Source organism: Equus przewalskii, chromosome 16 (genome assembly GCF_037783145.1).
Source record: "Equus przewalskii isolate Varuska chromosome 16, EquPr2, whole genome shotgun sequence".
Taxonomy (NCBI): Eukaryota; Metazoa; Chordata; class Mammalia; order Perissodactyla; family Equidae; genus Equus; species Equus przewalskii.
The window spans coordinates 30871589-30895436 of record NC_091846.1 but is presented as its reverse complement, the minus strand read 5'-3'; positions in this window follow the sequence as shown (position 1 = coordinate 30895436).

Below are 23848 nucleotides of genomic sequence, written 5' to 3'. Positions count from 1 at the left end.
GAGGGGAAGTGCCGGAGCTCCCCCAGGCAGCAGACAAAACTCTCTGTCTGCCGGTAGCAGAGGGGCCACGCTGAGCACTCAGGGCTCCCGGCACAAGCCCGGACAGAAGCCCAGAGGGCGGGGCGACCCCCAGCTGCCGTTGCCCGCCCCGTGGGACTAGGGATTGCCGGAGATCTCGGAGAGGACCGGGGCGGGGGAACTTTCAAAGGCGGGTCCGGCGATCCGGTGGAGAAGCGCCGGAGCTCCGCCCGGGCAGCAGACAAAACTCTCTGTCTGCCGGTAGCAGAGGGGCCACGCTGAGCATTCAGAGCTCCCGGCAGAGGCCCGGAGAGAAGCCCAGAGGGCGGGGCGACCCCCAGCTGCCGTTGCCCACCAGGTGAGGCTAGGGATTGCCGGAGATCTCGGAGAGGACTGGGGCTGGAGAGAGTTCCAGAGACCCAGCTTAGTAGCCTAGGGGGAAACCCTACAGGCTCACAGAAGCCTTAGGGAAAGCCTCGGCACAGCACCAGTAGAAGGCACCCAGCCGCCAGCCACAAGGCTGGAAGACCCCAGGGCAAAAGCAGCATAGCTAGGTGTACTAACCACAGACTGTAGAAGATGCCAATAGCTCTCCTGCGACCCATAGAGGACAAGTGAGATTTGGTGGGTGCCGACAGCAACCGAGCGACAAATAAAAGTGATCCCACCCCTGGCCGCTGGAAAAGCCCATAACACCGTTGCAAACCCCAAGGAGAGAGCGCATCTAGGTGGGCAACAACAGTAGGCACCTGCAGTCTGAAGCCCCCCGTGACGGCCCCCACGGCAGAGGAGGGAATCCAAAGGGCCACTGTGGCTACGAAGAGGGGCCCAGGCCCAGTTAGCAACTACGGACAGGGTTCCTGGTTGGTGAAGTATAAACAGCTGCTCCCCCCACCGCAGCAGCTGAAACAAGTGAAAGGAGCAACTAAACTCTATCTCCATGCGGAGGCACAAATCAACATCATCAAGCAATATGAAAAAATACATCAAATCTCCAGAACAGAAAGAAAGTAACAAATACACAGAAAACAATCCCAAAGAAAATGAGATATATAACCTAAATGATGATGACTTCAAAACAGCCATCATTAAAATACTCACTGAGTTAAGAGAGAATTCTGACCGACAACTCAACGAGTTCAGGAGCTATGTCACAAAAGAGTTTGATACGATAAAGAAGAACCAAACAGAAATACTGGAAATGAAGAACACAATAGAGGAGATTAAGAAAAATCTAGATGCTCTGAACAGTAGGGCCGATAATATGGAGGAAAGAATTAGCAATTTGGAAGATGGCAATATAGAATTGTTGCAGGCAGAGGAGGAGAGAGAAGCAAGACTTAAAAGAAATGAAGAAACTCTCCGAGAATTATCAGACACAATTAGGAGATGCAACGTAAGGATTATAGGTATACCAGAGGGAGAAGAGAAGGAGAAAGGGGCAGAAAACCTATTCAAAGAAATAATGGCTGAGAACTTCCCAAATCTGGTGAGGGAGATGGATCTTCAGGTGACAGAAGCCAATAGATCTCCAAACTTTATCAATGCAAGAAGACCAACTCCACGCCATATAGTAGTGAAGCTAGCAAAAGTCAACGACAAGGAGAAAATATTAAGGACAGCCAGGCAAAAGAAACTAACCTACAAAGGAACCCCCATCAGGCTATCAGCAGATTTCTCAGCAGAAACTTTACAGGCTAGAAGAGAGTGGAATGATATATTCAAAAATCTGAAGGACAAAAACCTACAGCCGAGAATTCTCTACCCAGCGAAAATATCCTTCAAATACGATGGAGAAATAAAAACTTTCCCAGATAAACAAAAATTAAGGGAGTTCATTGCCACAAAACCTCCTCTTCAGGAAATCCTCAGGAAAACCCTCATTCCTGAAAAATCCAAAAAAGGAAAGGGGCTACAAAACCAAGAGCAGAGGAGATAAGTAGAAGGACAACAACAGAGAGTAGCAGCTCTTCATCAGAACAGATTAAACCATGGGACGAGAAACAAAGGAAACTGAAGAAAACCGGAAAACAAGACACAAAATGGTAGTGGTAGGCCCCCACGTCTCAATAATCACTCTAAATGTAAACGGATTGAACTCCCCAATCAAAAGACACAGAGTGGCAGGATGGATCAAAGAACAAGATCCAACAATATGCTGCCTCCAGGAAACACACCTCAGCCCCAAAGACAAACACAGACTCAGAGTGAAGGGATGGAGAACAATACTCCAAGCTAATAATGAACAAAAGAAAGCAGGTGTCGCTATACTAATATCAGACAAGGTAGATTTCAAAGCAAAACAGATAAAGAAAGACAAAGAGGGACAGTATATAATGATAAAAGGGACTCTCCACCAAGAAGACATAACACTTATAAATATATACGCACCCAACACAGGAGCACCAAAATTTGTAAAGCAACTCTTAATAGATCTAAAAGAAGACATCAACAACAATACAATAATAGTAGGGGACCTCAACACACCATTAACACCAATGGACAGAACATCCAGACAGAAAATCAACAAGGAAATAATAGAATTAAATGAAAAATTAGACCAGATGGACTTAATAGATATATATAGAACACTTCATCCAAAAACAGCAGGTTACACATTCTTCTCAAGTGCACATGGAACATTCTCAAGGATTGACCATATTTTGGGAACCAAAGCAAACATCAATAAATACAAGAGAGTTGAAATAATATCAAGCATCTTTTCTGATCATAACGCTATTAAACTAGAAATCAACTACAAGAAAAAAGCAGAGAAAGGTGCAAAAATGTGGAGACTAAACAACACGCTTCTCAACAAACAATGGATCATTGAAGAAATTAAAGAAGAAATCAAATATTATCTGGAGACAAATGAAAATGAGAACACGACATACCAAATCATTTGGGATGCAGCAAAAGCAGTCCTAAGAGGGAAATTCATCGCAATACAGGCTCACCTCACTAAACAAGAAAAAGCTCACGTAAGCAACCTCAAACGACACCTAACAGAACTAGAAAAAGAAGAACAAACAAGGCCCAGAGTCAGTAGAAGGAGGGAAATAATAAAAATAAGAGCAGAAATAAACGATATTGAAACAAAAAAGACAATAGAAAGGATCAATGAAACAAAGAGTTGGTTCTTCGAAAGAATTAACAAAATTGACAAACCCCTAGCCAGACTCACCAAGAAAAGAAGAGAGAAATCGCAAATTAATAAAATCAGGAATGACAGAGGAGAAATCACAACAGATACCAATGAAATACAAGAGATCATAAGAGAATACTATGAAAAACTATATGCCAACAAATTGAACAACCTGGAAGAAATGGACAAATTCCTAGACTCCTACAATCTCCCCAAACTGAATCAGGAAGAAATGGAGAATCTGAATAGACCAATCACAAGTAAGGAAATAGAAACGGTAATCAAAAACCTCCCCAAAAACAAGAGTCCAGGACCAGACGGCTTCTCTGGAGAATTCTACCAAACATTCAAAGAAGACTTAATACCTATTCTCCTCAAACTGTTCCAGAAAATTGAGAAAGATGGAGAACTCCCTAACACATTCTATGAAGCCAACATCACTCTGATCCCCAAACCTGACAAGGACAACACAAAGAAGGAGAACTACAGGCCGATATCACTGATGAACATAGATGCAAAAATCCTCAACAAAATTTTGGCAAACCGATTACAGCAATACATCAAAAAGATTATACACCATGATCAAGTGGGATTTATACCAGGGACACAGGGATGGTTCAACATCCGCAAGTCAATCAACGTGATACACTACATTAACAAAATGAAAACCAAAAACCACATGATCATCTCAATAGATGCAGAGAAAGCATTCGACAAGATCCAACACCCATTTATGATAAAAACCCTCAGTAAAATGGGTATAGAAGGAAAGTACCTCAACATAATAAAGGCCATATATGATAGACCCACAGCCAACATCATACTCAATGGACAAAAGCTGAAAGCCATCCCTCTGAGGACAGGAACAAGACAAGGGTGCCCACTTTCACCACTCCTATTCAACATAGTTCTGGAGGTGCTGGCCAGAGCAATTCGGCAGGAAAAAGAAATAAAAGGAATCCAAATAGGTAACGAAGAAGTAAAACTCTCGTTGTTTGCAGACGACATGATCTTATACATAGAAAACCCCAAAGAATCCACAGAAAAACTATTAGAAATAATCAACAACTACAGCAAAGTAGCAGGGTATAAAATTAACGTGCATAAATCAGTAGCATTTCTATACACTAACAATAAACTAACAGAAAAAGAACTCAAGAACTCTATCCCATTCACAATAGCAACGAAAAGAATAAAATACCTTGGGATAAACTTAACCAAGGAAGTGAAGGATCTATACAATGAAAACTACAAGACTCTCTTGAAAGAAATAGGCGATGACATAAAGAGATGGAAAGACATCCCTTGCACATGGATCGGAAGAATAAACATAGTTAAAATGTCCATACTACCTAAAGCAATATACAGATTCAATGCTATCCCAATCAGAATCCCAAGAACATTCTTCACAGAAATTGAACAAACAATCCTAAAATTCATATGGGGCAACAAAAGACCGCGAATTGCTAAAGCAATCCTGAGCAAGAAAAACAAAGCCGGCGGAATCACAATCCCCGATTTCAAAACATACTACAAAGCTACAGTGATCAAAACAGCATGGTACTGGTACAAAAACAGGTCCACAGATCAATGGAACAGAATTGAAAGCCCAGAGATAAAACCACACATCTATGGACAGCTAATCTTCGACAAAGGAGCAGAGGGCCTACAATGGAGAAAAGAAAGTCTCTTCAACAAATGGTGCTGGGAAAACTGGACAGCCACATGCAAAAGATTGAAAATTGACCATTCTTTTTCTCCACACACCAAAATAAACTCAAAATGGATCAAAGACCTAAAGATTAGGCCTGAGACAATAAGTCTTTTGGAAGAGAATATAGGCAGTACACTCTTTGACATCAGTTTCAAAAGAATCTTTTCGGACACTGTAACTCCTCAGTTGAGGGAAACAATAGAAAGAATAAACAAATGGGACTTCATCAGACTAAAGAGCTTCTTCAAGGCAAGGGAAAACAGGATTGAAACAAAAAAACAGCTCACTAATTGGGAAAAAATATTTACAAGCCACTTATCCGACAAAGGGTTAATCTCCATAATATACAAAGAACTCACACTGCTTAACAACAAAAAAACAAACAACCCGATCAAAAAATGGGCAGAGGACATGAACAGACATTTCTCAAAAGAAGATATGAATATGGCCAATAGACACATGAAAAGATGTTCATCATCGCTAATCATCAGGGAAATGCAAATCAAAACTACACTAAGATATCACCTTACCCCCGTTAGATTGGCAAAAACATCCAAAACCAAGAACGACAAATGTTGGAGGGGTTGTGGAGAAAGAGGAACCCTCATACACTGTTGGTGGGAATGCAAACTGGTACAGCCACTATGGAAAACAGTATGGAGATTTCTCAAAAAGTTAAAAATAGAAATACCCTATGACCCAGCCATCCCATTACTGGGTATCTATCCTAAGAACCTGATATCAGATATCTCAAGAGTCCGTTGCACCCCTATGTTCATTGCAGCATTATTTACAATAGCCAAGACGTGGAACCAGCCTACATGCCCAGAAACTAATGATTGGATAAAGAAGATGTGGTATATATACACAATGGAATACTACTCAGCCATAAAAAAAGACGAAATTGGCCCATTCACAACAATGTGGATGGACCTCGAGGGTATTATGTTAAGCGAAATAAGTCAGTCAGAGAAAGACGAACTCTATATGACTCCACTCATAGGTGGAAATTAGTATATTGAGAAGGAGATCTGATTGGTGGTTACCAGGGAAAAGGGGGGGTGGGGGGAGGGTACGGAGGGGGAAGGGGTGTACCCACAACATGACTAACAAAAATGTACAACTGAAATCTCACAAGGTTGTAATCTATCATAACATTAATAAAAAAAAAAAAAAAAAAAAAAAAAAAAAAAAAAAAAAAGTAATAGCTAGCCCATGCTTACTAAAACAATGTATTCTTTGAGTATATGTTTAAACCCAAGTTTTTTATAGAGCAGTACTTAATTCAGAGTAGGGTGAGAAAAATGCATTTTCAGGAAAAGATGCGTAAGTGAAGAAGGCAGCCTTGTGGGAGGCAGGGTTAGCCTGACTTATGAGACCTTGTTGGCTGATATTGGAGTTAAGCAAATAATGGAAGAAACATTTGCTGCAAACTTTCTTGCCCCACACCAATGTATTGAATCAGAAACTCTTGAGGAGTGGGTTCAGCAATTTGTGTTTGGAAAAGCCCTCCAAGTGATTCAAGTATGAAGACTACGAAACTGGTACAACTTTTTAAAATTTTTTAAATGCACAACTCTTAATGTCATTAAAAATGTAATGTAGAAAGTTAGTCACTACAAAGCATTCAGGGTTTAACTAAGAGCCTTCAGGTACATAAGAAGGGCTGTTCTACAGTATTTGACAGCTAATCCCTAGGAAGTAAAAGAAGAAATTCTCATCGAGTCTTCATTCTGTCCACGTATCACATGAAACTGACATAAGATAATTTCTCCATTTTGGGAAACACTTGTCTCTTCCTTGAAACTCTCAGAATACAATTATGAAAACCCTATGTGATTTAACATAGACCAATGGCAATGCAACAACCACGTGACAGCATTAAGTGATAAGTTATATAAAGATATGTTCATTTCCTGCATTGAAGGGCTCAGAGTCACAGAGGTGCCCCCTCACACATGCGAATTATACTTGGTTCCTTAGGCTATTACACTTTCAACTGATAGAAGAGATGCCTTGAAAAATAAGGGCAATAGTTGCTTTTTGTTATTGCTTATGGATGATTTTATGATTTGACCAAAATCTTGGAAGTCAGTCCTATTCCTAGCTTTCAATATGTTGAAAAACAGTGTTTTATAAATATTCATAGTTTCCTAAATTTAAGAAATTAATAAAATAACCCCAAACAGGAAGTTGAATAGTAGCATTCTTCGATAATTATCCCTAAATCTATTTAACTGTACTTATTAACTCAAACCAAAGAGAATAATTGAGGAAAACCTTTGACATATAATATAAGCTGAATAAAATTAGAGTAGTGAAGATGAATACATAGTTTCAAAAGGAGACTTTGAATTTGGAATTGCTTTGATAGAAATTTCAACCATATTGCCGACGATATTAAAAGATCATCATCTACAGAAAGGTTTGCTTAGTGCAAAATGCGAATTGGAAATAAATGTTAGAACAGACATCAAAATCTCATTCTTCTCTACCCAAGTTCTAATTTACTGCCCACTTTTCAACTGTATTTCTCTGTCCCATCTCATTTGGTTTACCATTCTGCTTTTTACTACCTCCTCTGCAGCCACCCTGATCCCAGCTACCATCACTACTCACCTGGATTATTGCAGAATGATCCCCCGCCCCCAGCATTCCTTGTTCCACTCCATGCAACTATTCTGCTCCAATCACACTGGTGTCCCTGATGTTTCCAGAACACATCACACATCCTCCTGCCTCAGTGCATTTGTCTTTTCTGTTTTCTTTGGCATGTTTTTTCTTCAGATATTTGCATGCCTCCTTCTTCTTTTTCTTCTGATCTTAATCAAATATCAGTTTCCCATAAAATTACCTTTGGCCGCTATCCAAAATTGAAAGCTCCTTTTACTTTATTTTCCCCTTTATCACTTGTCGCTATCTAATTTATTCTTTAATCAATTATTTATCTTGCTTGTTGCCCGTCTCCCCAGCCCACTCCTGCACATGTAAGTTCCAGAGGTGGTAGTTCTCTTCTGTTGTGTATGGTAGCCAGAGTGCCAAGAAAATGGTCCAGCACAGAGTACACACCCAAATAAGCATCTATTGATTAAATGAGTGAAAATATAAAAATAGCGATACAAAAACTGGAAACAGAATATCAACATAACTTTATAGAATAAAGTTATTTTATTTTATAAAATACCCCAAGGAGACAAGCATATAAAGACAATCAAACTCATACGTAATCAAATAAATGAATATTTAAAAAAATCAGTGAGAAGAATACTCTGTACTTGGTGGGTACAGACGAAAGAGATTCTAAGATTTGCTAAAGAATGAGGAATCACTACTTGCAAAAGCAAATAAAACTTACAATACTTTGTCATGTGTATTTTCTTGTAAGGATGCTATAGTAGATATAGAATAATTCTTTCAATCTGACATGGTCAGCAGAAAGAAGAAAAACCTACAAAAACAAAATTTAAAATAGAAGATCATTGAATTATATTCTTCATTGATTTTGGAAAATCCTCAGCATTATGGAAGACTGCAAAATATTTATGAGAGGGAAAAAAGAGAATTCACAGGGACTTGAAAGTTCAACAAAGCAGCCAGCAATGTGGAGCAGAAGAGCATTTTGCATGCTGGTGAAAACTGAGCTCATTAGCAAAGTGATGGCTTCGAGCTGACTCTAGGGGAGCATGCAACTAAACATCATAGTCCTTCCTGCAGAGCCGATTGTGAAACATCCTTGGTCTCACTTTGTTGGAGATGCTCAGCACGCTTCTTGGCCTAGGGTAAGGTATGAGCCAGTACAAAGGCAGGTGGAGAGGAACTAGCATTTTGAAATAAACAGAATGAAAGGCCATCATAAAAGTTGGCATAATATAAAGTAAGATCCCAAATTAAATTCCTATATGAATCCTTTGAACACAGAATGTGCCAAAGCCATTGTTGAAGCACACTAAAACTCTCAACACACAATCCTAAATAATGTGCGTGTACACAGAAATACACACACACACACATATGTAATATATACTGATAAGACTATTTGATGCCACTAATTCTAGGAGAAATTTCCTTAAAAATTGTCATTTGTAAATTTTATGACTGGGTAAGGATGTAAAAGATATCTAGTTTTAAGCATCTTAAGTTAATTAGAATCAGGACTGGATATGGTCTAATGTTTTAAAGAGAATTCTTAATGAGTTGAATAAACAAAACAAAATTATGATTATAGTTAATTATATTTTTGTATATTAATAGTCAAATGGAAAATTTCTAACAATAAGTTATACGTAAATTTTAAAAAATAAAATGAGCAGAAATTGTATATCTGTGAGATTTCCATTCTTTTTGTAATTATTTAATAGATACAAATTTCCAAGATTATCAAATCTCAAATTTCAGAAAACTTAGTTGTAATTCTATAGCATTTATAAATATATTATTATATATGTCTAATAATATTAAATTTTAAAACTTGATATTGAATCAGATATTGCATCAGACAATACGAGAGAGGGGAGGAACAATGGAAGTAATGACCAGCCAAAATTCCAGGGGAGAGGGTAATTAGTTAGAACAGGATGGCTGGGATATCAGGATACTGAGCAAAGTAACATCATTGAGAAAGAGCTGTATGTGGGCAAACTATTTTCTAACCAGCTTATTAAAGTGGTTCAAAAGGAAGCGGATCAGTTTCACAACAGGGTCCAAAGAAAAGAAACAAACTGGACAGGAGCCTAGGCAACAACAGGAGCAGGACACTGGAAAAGGGGGGCTGTATTCTGGAGCCCTGACACAGGAAGAGAGGTGAATGTGTACGTTTGGGCAGGAGATGGGGGTCAAGCCTTGAACGTGGATCTAGGAAGTCTACCCAAGCAGAAAGAAGCAGATAATCAGTGAGAAAGTCAGATGGTAGGAATAAGAATTCAAGACAAAGTTGGCTGGATCAGAGTGCAGTACAGTAGAACCCTCCTTTATAGATCTCTGCAGATTTTTACAGACAGAAAAAAAGCACCTCTTTTGGACCTTCGTTTTTCTCCCCACCTCTCAGAAAACCTCCCCAAAGTTCTACATACAGTGTACACGGAATTAAATGCATTGGTTCTGAAGGACTATTGCGTTCTGTTTGAACCACTCTTTCCCAGTGAATTCACAGAGGAACAGTGCCGGGTACTGGCAAAGGCTTAAAGCATATATATTAAATTGCATTCATAGCCCATGAGGGCTGGTCCTTGGTCTGACCATAATTAGTTCCACCAGTGATTTTGATATTAAAATTTAGCACCTTCTCATTACATTCTCTAAGAACATCAATATTGCGACATAGCAGCTACCTTAGAGAATAGTTTTAAAACTCAATCTGACCATGACAAATTGTGGAAGTAAGCACAAACAAATCAGATAAAGCCTGAAAAAGCAGAAGCTTGTTGCTGCAGTTTTCTTATTGCAACCCAGTTACTTAAAATGGTTTATCCTTATGCACATTCGTCCTTTGATTTATTAATTAACACAGTGTGAAGATTAAATAGCAGTCTCTATCACTGGGTCCCAGGAAACTGGTGTCATAGATAGAACTTTATTTTTTCTTTCAGAATGGCTCATCTAGAATTGCTTGTTAATTTGAAGGACCAACGTTTATTTCAAGCACAATTTTCAGTTTAGACAAGATGAGAAAGAACTTACCCCATGTGTTCTTTCAGACTGTTCTGAATACATGCCTCTTTTTGGTATTTTTTTTATTCAAAGAAATTGTATGCAGTATTAAAATGTATGGTTTAAAAAAATCCCACATGGTGCATCATCTGCTGTAAATTCAAACCATAGAAATGACCTTTTTCTATTCTTTATGGATGTTTGTTAAAAGTTAAAATGTACTGTATCATGAATCATTGGTGATTCCTCCATAAGAAAGACAAAACAGTCACTTAAAAGGTGTTACTATTGCAATAATGGAAAGAGGAAAATGGTTGGTCAAAATTTGGAGGCCATCTTGGCCAGCAGTTGTTCCAGTCTTTCCAGTCAAGAACATTGTCAAAGTGTCACTGTCCACAGCTGTCTGAAGTGTCTCATATTCATTGCATTTTATTGTCAAATAAAAAACAAATTCAGACCCAGTAAGGAGAGACTTTATTTAAAAGTATTGTCACAGGGGGCTGGGAGGGCCCATTGCAATGGTGGGGGCAGGGGAAGTATTGCAATAGAGAGAATCCTCTGACCATAAGAACTGCAAACACCTCAAGGGTTAGGCAAGGAGTTTTTCTTTTATAAAAAGGAGTGAATAAGGCTGGAAAGAACTGGGTGTGGGGAAGTGAGACCACAGGATGGTCTGATGAAATAGCGGGTCAGACAATGTTTCATCCTGAGGCCAGCCTATTTCAGAGGGGAGCTGTTTAAGGAAGTGTTGTCTGCTGCTCAGTTTATGAGTGGGCAAAAGTTCAGGAATCTGGTAGAAGGAGAGAATTTGAACCAAAATTTAGTTAATAAGCATTTTGTCTCAATTGGTCACTGGTGACAAATAGTTTAGCCAATCATTTATGAGGCACACAATGGGAATGTGTTGAGTCTATGAGTGCCCTGGTTATAGGTAAGCAAGTGGGGCATTCTTTAGTTTTCTCTATGTCATATGGGAAGAGTGGTTCTTTTCAGCAAGATGTTTTCCAGAACACAAAAGGATGGGGAGATTTCTTAACCTTCGGTGTTTTCAAAGAACACCGGGCTCAGTCAAAATTCAATACCCTCAATACATCCAAGATTACATTTTTTGCAGTATCACTCTTTTTGCTGTCTAGCTACTACCATCGTAAGTATGAAATGTATTCTGAACACAAGTAAACCTTAATTATTTTCTACCTCTATAAATAAACTGGGACTTTTGTATCTTTTTGAAATAGAAAAAGAGTAATGAATATACTATGTACTTAGCTGCATTTCATAAAAATGATATGCAAACAAGTAAAGATATTGTTTATTAAAAGATTTATATACCTTCTAAACTGTCAATATGCTAAGGTGGAAATATTTCATTCTCTGACTTTCCTCAAATTTAGCATGCATGAAATGGAGAGGCACTCACGATTTACTGCTAATACTTCACCCATCTTTATCAGGGAATCTGCAAGAGATGCAGTTCAAGGTGAATGCATAAACCGGTCAGTTTCATTTTTTTTCCCAGATGCAGCCTCCTACCACTTCCTACAAATGTAGAGTTTGGTAGAGAATTACCAAAAAGCTGCATTGCTGAATACACTTGCAGGCAAACTTACTAAAATGTATTTTAAATGGCTTTTTTTAGCTGAATAATTGACAGCTTCTTTCAAGTAGCAACTTATAACTTAGAAATACTTATAATTTATTCCTTGACACTTATCTAGTTCACTGAGAAAGTTTACCAGTGACCATGGATATCTGTTGGCACATGGAACAAAACCAAAGGCTGGGTTTGGAGATCAGTTCGACTGTCGCAAAATGTTCTTGGGTAGCTTTCACTCTCTTCTGGAAGAGTTCACTAACAGATGGCAACTTGTCATTGTTAATGGAGTGTTATCCTGAAAAACTTCAAGGATCCATGCAGAGCGTGACACTTTTCCCCTCCTCTTTTCAAGCCACCTCACAGAAATAGCCAATAATGACCTCTTTCTTTTCACAGATGATTCCACCTTATGTCGGCTGATTCCTTCCAAGCCACATCGTGGCTGCTCTAATCCAAATATGACAAAAGACTTTTTGTTGTTTGACAGCTAATCTATGTACTAAATAACAGAGGTATCATGATGCAGTAGGAAGGGAATTGCAACCCAAAGGTAGGAGTCCTGAGTTCTAGCCGCAGCTCAGCGAGTCCTTGGCGGGATAACTTCTCCACTCTGGATTTCATTGTTCTCGCTGCAACACGAGCACATTGCTTTACACAGACGAGGGGCTCATTGCAGGTAAATTCGTGAGATTCCAAATTCCTTTCACATAAACAAAGAAAGCATTGGTTTGTTAGCTGAATATGTGGGGTCATTTTACATTCAGTTTGTTCTATTCCACTGAAATTACATTTTCAGAGAAAACTTGACAATTTGGTTTCTAAAGTGTAAATAGCCATAAAGCAACAATAAAAACACTTTCTCTTCTTATATTTGTTTAGCACTACACGGATTTAAGAGCTCATTCACATGATAATTTTTATTCATTTCTTTAAATCCGTTAGGAATGTAGCACTTTAGAGATGGAAATTTAAAGTAGTAAAAACTTGCCCAAGATCATACAACTTGAAGAGATGAGTGCAGACTATAACCTAGATGATATGAGCTCCGGCCCTAAGCTTTGGTCATTTATTAAACCAGAAGGATCTATTTTATCTTATTAATGATAATTCATATTTTTATTAATATAATATTAATAATTTTATACTTTTCAATATCCAAGTATTTATATTTTCAGGTAAACTTTTTTCAGGTAAAATTTTACTTAAATCTTGGCAATAATACCCAGAAGAAAATAAAGGTAGAAAATGTGTCCAAAGTCACAGAGTTAATCAATGATAGATAAGGAAGGATAATCAATAAGAGGCAGGTGGAGGGAGGTATCCTGCTTCCTCCTCTTGGATATTTCAAATCCCACGGCACTGTTTCAATCAGCCACTCCTCTAGAAGAGAATTAAGCTGGCCATCAAATGCCTATTGAATAATTAGAAATCAATTATTTTAATCAGACAATTGTTTTACTTAAATTTACGCTTACGTTTTCTAACCAGCCTTTTTCTTCCATTCCTCCCTCCCTCGTTCCCTCCACTCCTTGCTTTCTTAGCATTCCTTCCTTCTATTCCCCTCCCTTCATTCTGCACATTGCTTTCCACATTGCTGTTTCACGCTGGTCCCATAGACAGTTAAATACGTTATCTAAGAATTGTTACTCAATGAATCAAGAAATGCACATAGTATTTAACTTCCTTTGGAAAGAAGAACTAGTACTTTTGCTTGTTTTCCTTGCTGTGATCAGAAAAATGCCAATACCCTTTCTTGCAAATATGTATTTGCAATACTGTGAGAAAATTAATATTCTTATTCCATAGAATTTGTTATTTCCCTGAATGGATAGGAGGATAGCTAATGCTAATGCAGTTTAAAACTGAAATGAAATGCAAATATAATTGGAGTTTGATTTTCTGAAAGTATTTTTCTTGAATAAAAGGAATCCTTAAGGACAATAGTTTTAGTTTCAGACAAGACACTCTGCTCAAATATTACAGTCACTTTATGATACTTTACATCTTAATAAACAGCAATAAGTATGACAATTCTATTTTACATTTGCATCATATTTTATAGTTTCCAAGGCATGGGGGGGTGGAGTTGGGCCTATGAGATGAGTTTATCTCGAGTGGTAGAGGGAATGTACCCATGGACTCCACACTGACTCCGTCTGTTCAAAAATCAAAATACTCATGCATACACACTGCTTTAGGACACTGATCTCAAACAAGCCAACTTCATTTTACAGATTGATTGTGTATTAACTGCTAATAAGTCATAGAGTCATAAAATGGTAAGCCAGGAAGGTACCTTGAAAGTTTGTTTTAAAAATTTCAAACGGGTAAACATCTATGATGTATCATTGAAAGAGAGATTTTAAAAAGAACAGACAAAATGATAAAAAAGCGTTATGTATTAGTATACATTTCTTTTTATACTTGGCTACTACAGAAGAAAAACTCCAATATAAAAGGCAATGCCAAAAATTATTTTTAAAAATTATATAAACTTCATTAAATTTCATGGCTTTTCAAAGAAGTCTCAGAATGTGTTACATCATGTTTTCTACAATTTTGAAAAATGACTACTTTTCTGATTGCACTTATCACATATAATATGTTACCTATTTCGGTGAAAAGATATTTTTTTAAAAGATGGTTGAAAGTGGAGATTACCTTCTTGAAGGGTGATCCATGAGTGCTAGCATCCCAAAAGGAAGTCTGTTCATATAAAGCTCCATAGTTACTGATTAGTGCTTAATGCAGTTGAACTTACTCAACTGCGTAAGTTAGTGGCAGCCTCTCACCATGCCAGGGAAGTAGCTGGCACCCAGTTCAAAGGTGAATGCTGAGCTCTTAGGGCACAGCTGTATCTAAGGCTCTATCAAATGTTTAACAACCAGCTCTGGGGCTGGGTGTGGTGGTGCGTGGTTTCGAATGCGTGGTGCCAATTTCCGTGGTGTAAATATTCTCACCAAGGGTGATTTTAAGCTACCTACATGATGTCATGGAACACGGAATTGGCAAGAGATGCTCAGCAGCACACAATTACATAGTATTTTCACCGTGCAGATATGAGAGGCATAAATAAGCCCAAGAACACAGATATTAATAAAATGTAGTAGGATGATTAGGAAGTGACGAGTTTTGTGTATTTATTACCTTCGCTTTTGAAGAAATTTATTTAATTTTAAGTTTATATAATTTAACTTTTGTTAATGGCTGTGTTTGACTATTAGGTAACAAAATTTCTGAAAATTTATCAATCATCACAGTATTTGGCCCAGCTAGACCTTGGAGAGCTACCAAAAAATACAGTGGGCGTTAGAGACCTGCACACCCACTCCATCCCTTCTCAGAGAGTCCCCAGTGAACTCTGCTGCTGCTAAGGTTGCTATGTGAGTGCGGCCTGACCTTTTGCTGTTATTTTCATAACCACCTGTGAGGAAAGGCTCAGCAGAGGGTACATCATTGTCTCCTTTCTAAAGATACCTAGAAATCAAAAATCAAAAAATGTCTTTATTGAACTAAAAATGCGTGTAAAGATTACGAGCCTATCAATCTTTAAAACAGATAACATTTGGTCCTATGAAAATTCTACATGATTGAAATTAAATTTCAGTGAAGTTGCAAATTTAGACCCGAATTCTCTCACAAGAAAACTTTATTAAATGATTTCAGTGCGGTAAAAACCTTTATTAAGTGTTTTAAGTGTGATTGCTGCTAATCCACATCTATGGATAGACATCATGAGCAAAGATTATGTCAATTTTTTCCTCTCCAGTGCAGGCAGTGTTGTATGAAATGTTAGAAATTGCAAATCTTGTGCTCATTATGTGACTATCAAAGATTACTAATGTTTAACAGTTTTTCTATATCTATGACTGGATGTATTTGGAAAGACTGAGAAATACTTTGATTAACTAGTTCTAATATAAACGATACATTTGGAAACCGTTTCTTCTGACTTTGAGTATGACTAGGAACTATTGCTGGCAAAATATCTCCCAGCCCTTCCTTCTCTAATTTGTCAACATCACAGTGAAGATATGGCTGACTATATTGGTTCTAGCCTACAGTAGTAACTATTAGAGCAGACATTTCGATTCTCTCACCCTTTATTCTCAAAATATGGTCAGGGACCAGCAGCATCACTTTGTTAGAATCACAAAATCTCAGGCTTTACCTCAGACCTACTGAATCAGCATTTGCGTTTCATCAAGGTTCCCATGAGATTCTAATGCAAATTAAAGTATAAGAGGCATCGATCCAGATAGTATCCAAGGCCACAGGGCCAGTTCCCATCACTGTTACATCTTCAGCACCTATCAGAGTGCTTGGCACTGGGATGCAGTCATAAATATTTTTGAATGAATGAATAGACATATAATATATATACTGGCATTTGTATTAAACTGAAACAGATTGTTTTCAGGTTTTACTCTGTTTTCTTTGTGAACATTGTCATAGATAGCTGAAAGATGGAATCCAGAAAAAGAAATGGAAAATCACTAACATAAAAATACCAAATTTCAAATTAATCTGGAAATATTAACAAAGAATTATAAATTATAATAAAATATTTTTCATGAAGTATTGTTTTATTTGAATTTCATTCCTTTATTTCAGACAGTATATTAAGGTATCTTTTCTTAATTTTAGTGATATTACATGATGCTCCCCCAAAACATTCCTCATTTATATTTTTTGCTAAGGAAGATTGACCCTGAGCAAACATCTGTTGCCAATCTTCCTCTTTTTGCTTGAGGAAGATTGTCACTGAGCTAATATGCATGCCAATCTTCCTCTATTTTGTATGTGGGATGCCGCCACAGCATGGCATGACAAGTAATGTAGGTCCACACCTGGGATCTGAACCCATGAACCCTGGGCTGCTGAACTGGAAGCCTGTGAACTCAACCACTACGTTCCCAGGCTGGACCCTCAAAATGTTTATTTTAAGCATAATTTTATTATCTAATTCCAATGTTTTTGAAGTGCTTAACATTTGCATCCCTTGGAATCCTTCTCAAAATGCAGGTTCTTGGGTCTTACTCTGCACCTACTGAATAAAATCTCAGATATGCATTTGAAAATACTTACTTTGGGCAATTTTCCCTGCTGTTTGGGAATCATTTAATCTAATATAAAAATATGACTTCTTAGCAGACATTTTTATGATGACAAAATACACATACAACTATTTTTTTCTTTCTCTAGGTGGCTAGCATACGTAAATAAACAAATATTAATCTAATTGGTCATGCTTTGAAGGTAATCTGGCTATGAAAGGTAGCAATTATAGTGCTCATAAAATCTACCTTCTTAAAAGCAAACTAAGAGAGAATAAGCCTCAGTTCAAAATAAATGCACAGATACTTTAGAGTGACATTGATTACAGTTTAAAATTATAGTTTGCCTGAAATTTAGATCATGCTGAGAATCATTTCAGCCAAGCCAGACTTCTGAACCGTTTTGATGACATTTGAAGAGCTAGCAAAAGAAAAGGTATCTCTTACTACTGCTAGACTGTGATCCTACTTTTCCTGTCACTTCTTTATTCTTTTCACCAAAACTACCCCTAGTCCTTTATAAAATCAAAGAACCTATGTTGCCATAGTGTAGATGCACATTGATAGTCTAAAGATATAATAACTTAATCAACAGTGGTAATTGTGTAAAGTGTTTTATGGCTATTGGCTTTTTCACGATCATCTTTGTTTTGGTCTCAGATGGGAAGGACAAGGGGTGATGGCTGATCGCATTCAAACCGTACAGATCAGAATGTTTATTCTAAAGAATGAACAAAGTACATACATGACCAAATATATACGTATAATTATATACATGAAATATGTAAATATATCTGCATTTATGTAAACAGACCCTTTATGTTTAGTTACGATATGCATTACTTCAGAGTTATTTAACTTTAAAATTTATTTAACCATAAATTAAAGACTTAGATTATATTTGAAAATGATGTTATTAGTAATATTTATTTATCTATAGATCCTTCTATCTATTTTATTTTCTTTTAAGACTGAGAACAAAATGTACTTGTCATGGAGAGGTTTGTTTACTTATTTATGTGGTAATAATTTGAACTTGTTAGTTAAAAACCCCATGGATTTCTCTAAAATTTATTATGTGATTATCATTCTCTACTGTACTGATCACATGTTATATTATGTTCTGCATGAACAGTCTTACCAAGAGAAATTTTTACTTACTCTCTATATCACAATACCTATATTTTAGACACCTACTTAGGAGACTCAAAGGCAAAAATATGATTTTTAATACATTAAACACCAATAGCACAATTGAAGCTGCAGATTAAGTGTGCTTGAGTTGTATTAATAGAAGCTGTATTAAGAAATTTTAGATATTCACATAAGAGATGGGATAAATTTTTGTCCTTCTAAGTAAAGTCTACTTATAAGGTTCATATAAATATGTTTAAACATACTTAACTTAGTATTAAATTAAGCCGTATAAAAATATAGCTTATTTTTAATTGTAAACAAAGAGTCCTATAGTTCTACCTTTGTATAAACTTTAATTATTAATAATTGTATAACACGTAACAGTCTGTAAAGTGCTTTCTCTTACACCAGCTCAACGCTGGAAACAACTATGCTGCTATGCCCATTTCAGTCAGGAGCACACTAATTCTTAAGAAGTTAAGTGAATTGCTCAAGGGAAGTCAGTGAATAACTGAAAGATGAGGAATTAGTCAGATTTTGGTTTTTCAATATGAAGTCTGTTACTCTTGTGTTGTGTTGCGATTTCACCCATTTCATCAGAAGTATAGGGCAGACAAGTCTTCATCATTGATTTTCAACAAAAGATAGCTATTTCTAGTCATGCTCTTCTTTGTTTCACTTCCTCTCAGGGCAGTAGAAAGACAGTTGAGAGCATATTACTAGAAGAGTCCTGGCAGTCCGTAAAGAGTTTTCCAGAGCGAGTGGGCAGAAGGATTCAGACTAGGGTCTTTAGAAGCCTATGAGAATAAGCGTCTATTAGGATAAGAGAGGACTAGAAAGTGGGTTTGTAGCTTCACATCATTGCCCTTCATTTAAAAGTAGTTTAAGTTGGAGGCAGTCACTCCATCCATCTGTGTGTTGGGTTCCTCATCTGTAAAGCATGACCCAGGGCTACTTCACTCACCTGTTAATAGTATGAAATGAGGAAGGGAAAATTGCAATAATTTAAAACCATAAAATGTTATAACATTTATATTATTTCTAATATATTATATTATAACATATTATTTCTAATATATTATATTATAACATATTATTTATAACATTTTATAATGATGGAACAACAATGCTGACCTAACTAGGACTCAATCCTCAGATGACTTCTCTTCTCTGTGTTCATTCACTCCCAAGGTGATCTCCTGTGTTAACATTATCTATGTGCTGCTAATTTCCAAAATATATTTCCAGTGTTCCATCTCACATGGAATAAAATTTGAATTTGTTGTCATGTTCTACCCCCACACACCTCTTATCTCTTATCGTTGCCCACGCTCTCATTCTCTCCATATCCTGTTGTTTCGTGAACAACCTAAGTATTCTCCTGCCTCAGGGCCTTTGCTCTCTGCTCTGCTTCAAATGCTGTCACTCAGATGGCAACATAACTGTCCTTTGAATCTCCTCTCGCATATCACTTTACCAGAGAAGCATCCTTGAAAAGCCTACATAAAAATATCACTTTCCTAGGGGCAGCCCCATGGCATAGTAGCTGAGTCCAGCACACTGCTTTAGAAGCCTGGGTTAATGGGTTCAGATCCTGGGCTCAGACCTACACCACTCATCAAGTCATGCTGTGGCAGCCACCCACATGCAGAGTGGAGGAGGATTGGCACAGATGTTGGCTTGGGGCTAATCTTCCTCAAGAGAAAATAGGGGGATTGCCAACAGAGGTTAGCTCAGAGTGAATCTTCCTCACCAAAAAAAAAAAAATTATATATATATATATATATATATATATATATATATATATATATATATATATCACTTTCCTCCCCTGTTCCTCTCTACCTCCATTACCCTGGTTTATTTTTCTTCATAGCACTAATCTCCATCTAGCTAGCATATGAAATACTGATTAGTTTATTTGCTTATAGTCAGTAATCTGGAATCTAGTTGTATGTAGACTTTATCCCCTGAATCTCAGTATTCATAGATCTGTCAGTTGTGTGTGATGAGAGTGAGTGACGAGAGCGAGTGACGAGAGTGGAATTGTTTTCTGGTGTCTTCTTCTTTTAGGTCTATTTACTGATATACGAAATATTGATTGAATACTTCTGTGCTATGAAGGGTGACTATATTCATAATCAAATAAATATTATTAATAATACCACTAAAAAATTATCATATTATCCTGTTATTATATACCAGAAATAGAGTGGAGCTTTAGATATGTTATTTCTACTCCTGCCAAGCAATTCTGCAAGGTTCACATATTTCTTTCCATCTTACAGATAACAAAACTGAGCTTCAAGAATTTTAACCAAGTTAACAAAGCTTTTAATTGTTACTATTTGAATCCAGATTAGTTTCACTCCACATGCTGTATCCGCTGCCACATGGCTTGCTATTCTATCTTCAAGCGGGAAATATTGTGAAAAGAAGATGATGTAGTTATGCTGGAATTTTCTCACTTACAAAATCTCTTACATGAGATTGTATTGATTCATAACCTCATTCATTTTAGCAATCCTTAATATATTTCTGAAATCTGTTAAAGTCAGAAAGAATCTCAGAGTTATTTACTCAGACTCTTTCATTTTAGAGATCTAGAAAGTCTGCCTAAGGAATGTTTTTTCACCCAAAATCACATAACTGCTCTGATGCCCAAATCCTTCTAACTCTCTGGTCAGTATTCAGAATGTTGGGCCTTCTCCACCCCTGAGTTACACTATACGGGCTCTGAAACAAAATCAACTGTTGCCAGTGACCTTTTTCATGGGTTAGTTTGGAAGAAAGTGAACAAGATTTTCACTTCAGGAGAATGGACTATATACACTGTAGGAACTGTTTTTAGTCAATCAATAATACTTTACTAGAGGAGACGGGAAATAGGGTGGGTGGGAAAGCCAGGTAGAAGAGAATGGATTATACATGATAGTAATTGCAAGCCATTGTACAGCTCAAGTGACAGGCTAATACCAATGACCCGAAAGGCTGTTTATGACTAAAGTAGCTGATGCAGAGCTCTAAGCTGTAGCAAATCATGATCACCAATCTCTTCAGAGATACGGTAGCAAATACATTACTTACACATGCCAACAATATTAATATGCCAAAGCAGTAAATGCTACAAACTAGAAGTGTATGCACCTATTACACACACACAGTGCAACAAATGTAGATGTAACACGAAAAAACATAAAAATATGACATGTATACACTTAAAGACCTTTTCTTTTCATCTTAAATATCAGACATTCAATTCTAGTATTATCTGGGAAAAAGTCTCAAATAACATAATATAAATTAAGTGTGCTTCTCCTATATTTACTCACAGATTGATTGCAACCACCTCTCACTTGGTCAGAGCTCAGAGTTCTGTAGCGTAAGTACCAGAGAGCTCATTATTTTTATATGTTCAATCAGGATTTCAACAAGATGTTCTATTGAAACAAGCCTTAAGTGACTGTGAAAATCTATATTATGGTCAATTTATGTCTTGGCTTTATTCACTTATATTCCTGAAGCAAATATTCAAGAAACTTCCCAACTGTTTCCATTTTATAATTTCTTATTCTAAATGTTTTTAAAAAATAAAGAGAAATAGGAATAAAGAACTTTGCATATTATAGAGACAGAAGAGTTATAAGCAAGTATTTTCGGAAAAAAATTTCCCCTTAGCAATCATAAAGTGTAGTTGTTGCAAATTGTTTTAATATATAAAGTTTACTTCATCTATGTAAACACCTAAACTCTGTTATTGACTTCATCTTTGTTTTATCTTACATAGCTGGAGTTTGGAATGCTGGATATGGAGTTTAGTATAAGAAATCTGAAACCCTGAACGAATATTTTTCTTTCTATGTTAAAGCAAAACAAAGATAGAAAGCAAATTTGGCTTATAATTAAACAAACACAAGTGAAAACCACAATGTCTTAGAATAGCTGATTTACATTGTGAAACAATATTTTTGCTCTTTTGTTGTTATTATTTAGGATATATTTTGTTTTGAGTACTAGTCAATAATTCCTAATCCAACTTGGGACAAAATAAAAACAAAATCAGTATAATAAATTATTAAATAGTAATAGTTACATATTATCAAATACTAAGAGCTATGGAAAGATTTTGTCAACATTGGAACAGCTTGAAAGTAAGTTTTCTGAAGACAAATATATATAATCTCACTTTCTAGTATATTGTTGTCGGAATAAAATTGTTTGTGAGCTAGTCAAGGAATCCAATGCCCTTTTCTAATGTTTCTATGGGGGAGAATAGAATTCTGAATTTAAAAAATAAATTTAAAAATAATAATCTCTAGTATTTTTCTGCCTCCAGTCAATCTTCAACATAATACAAATTCCGTCTAAAGCGTGATTTCCTCTAAAAGAATTTTTTTATTACAAAATAAAAATTTAAAACATATATTATCCATTAAATCATGCTACTTATTTTAACATTCTTTAAAATGACCCCTTATTTCTTTTCTCATTAGCCTCTCAAGGTTTAAGACTATTAGTTGTCTTCAATAATCAATAAAATTTAATGTTTCAGGCTTAAAATAAATATTTTCCATTGAGAGGCAATGAGGGAATGGAAAAAATATGAATAGATTCAAGATTCATTGTAAAGGTCAAGTCAACAGCTATGTTGAGTCAATATGAAGCATTTTTAGAGAAGAGGTCAATGATTACTCTAAGATTTAAAGGATGAGCAACCTCACTAGTGGTAACATACACATAAATGAAAAGGTTAGGGGATGTGGTTCATTCAGGTTTGAGAAAAGAATAAACTTGGACTTTGACATGTTGAGTTTGTCTTGTCAGTGTGCCAAATGGCAAATGGTTGGAAATGCAGTTTAGAATCTAATGGAAGAGGTCAGATGTCAAAATATATACATAGCATTCAATTCAACAATTCTTATAGAGTACATATTCTGTGCCAGATGATTTTCTGAGGAATGGGATTCGGATATAGAATTAAATGCAGCCTATCTCTAGGGATTCTTCTGTCTTCATAAGGAGAAATAGATATGTACATAACTACTTAAAAAGAGTTATATGGCAGTATTTATAATATACTATGGAAATCCATATGAAGAAGCAATTTAATTTGCCTTGGTGGCTTAGGGAAAGCCAAGGAGTTGCAGACAATAAAGTTGGAAAGCAAGTATCATCCTCTCCAGCCCTAGCTATTGCCCCTGCCTATATTGTATCAATTTGCACAAAGATAATTTAATAACAACATGAAACTTCTCTATGTATGCTACTCTCTGCAAGGCTTTCTCTTAAGACTAATTCCTTCTATCCTTATAGACTTGGCTCCATTAGTACTTTCTCATTAAGGTCTTCCTTACTCTCTTGGCTTGTGTTTCTCTTTATGAGTTTTCCTTATGAGAGTCTGAAATCACTATTATTTTAATATTATTAAACAGTAGTAAAATTATCCGTTTGCTAAATCTCTCATTAGGGTCTGAACTACTTACAGGGAATGCTGATTTTATCTTTGAGTCCCCAGAGTCTAGTATAATACTTGA